Source organism: Chrysochloris asiatica, unplaced genomic scaffold (assembly GCF_000296735.1).
Source record: "Chrysochloris asiatica unplaced genomic scaffold, ChrAsi1.0 scaffold00011, whole genome shotgun sequence".
Taxonomy (NCBI): domain Eukaryota; kingdom Metazoa; phylum Chordata; class Mammalia; order Afrosoricida; family Chrysochloridae; genus Chrysochloris; species Chrysochloris asiatica.
The window spans coordinates 5,552,358-5,553,522 of NW_006408529.1; the positions used below are offsets into that span (position 1 = coordinate 5,552,358).

Below are 1,165 nucleotides of genomic sequence, written 5' to 3' on the forward strand. Positions count from 1 at the left end.
AAAGTGCTGATAATTGGTATGCTTGTCTGGTTCCCACTTGCAAGGTGAATGCTTTCAGTGTGTCTACATTGAGAGAAACGCCAACTATTGCTTTAGTATGTTATTGTTGTTGCTATTAAGTGTTATCAAGTCAGTTATAACTCATAAAAAGCTTATATAGGGTATCCAAGAAACAAATGATGGGTTTGAACTCTTGACTTTATGGTTTGCAGCCCAGTGCTGATCCTTTAGTAACATAACAAGAGTCCATAGCAAAGTTCAATAAATAATGTGCTTTCATAAAGAGTTTTTGAAACTCTTCCATTTATATAAATTTATTATATGCTAACAATGTGGAAACAAATTGGACAAGGGAATGTACAGCAGACAAAGGAAATGTAAATTCATGGTTTTCTTCATTTGGGTTGTATTGCTTTCTTATTGTCAGGAGGAAACAATTTCGATTTAAAAAAATAAAGAAAGCATCTGAGAAAGGAATTTACATCTTTCAGTTCTAGATAGCATTCTTGTACTATTTTCTCAGAAGTGCATGTATCTAGATACATTTTATGATTACTGAGAAGTGTAAATGCCTCTATAATCAAAATTTGGGGGGGGGGAATGTTTGTAATATTCTTCATTTCAAAGTGATGTTGATATTTGACAAATTGAACTCCTTTGGCTCTTGACATGTTCCATCTTTAGCCAGAATGGAAGATCCAGGGCAGCCTGGAGACTGTCCAACATTGGTGATTTCCCTGAGGAAATCACGCTATAAGAATATGGGTGTGAACCTGAGGGCATCATGTTGTAAGGAAATGGGGGTGTCTGTAACTTGCACAATCAGGAACTCAATCTAGAGAACCATGTAGAACAGAAATCAGCAAGATGAAGCCCTCTCTCACTCCCAAGCACCCCTTCATGTTTTTGGATATATGCCTGTAATTGTGTTGAGGATTTTCCCTTCTATTCTTATTCTGTTGGCTGTTTTAATCAGGAATGGGTGTTGCATTCTTCTAACAGACTAATATTGAGAGAGACTTGTCTTCTAAATTACTAATTTAGGGTTCCTTTAATTAAAATCTACTCCTTTGTACTTTCAATGTCTTTTATATTTCTAAAATCTTAACATTAATCTGGATTTCTATTTGCAGTTTTTATATTGTTTCTTTTTCTTTTTTTTTTC

General features: G+C 34.6%; 1 pseudogene; it reads right to left on the bottom strand.

Moving 5' to 3' along the window:
* Positions 1-395: 395 nt before the first annotated feature.
* LOC102825914 overlaps positions 396-1,165 on the bottom strand; it is a 44,007-nt pseudogene continuing 43,237 nt past the window's right edge.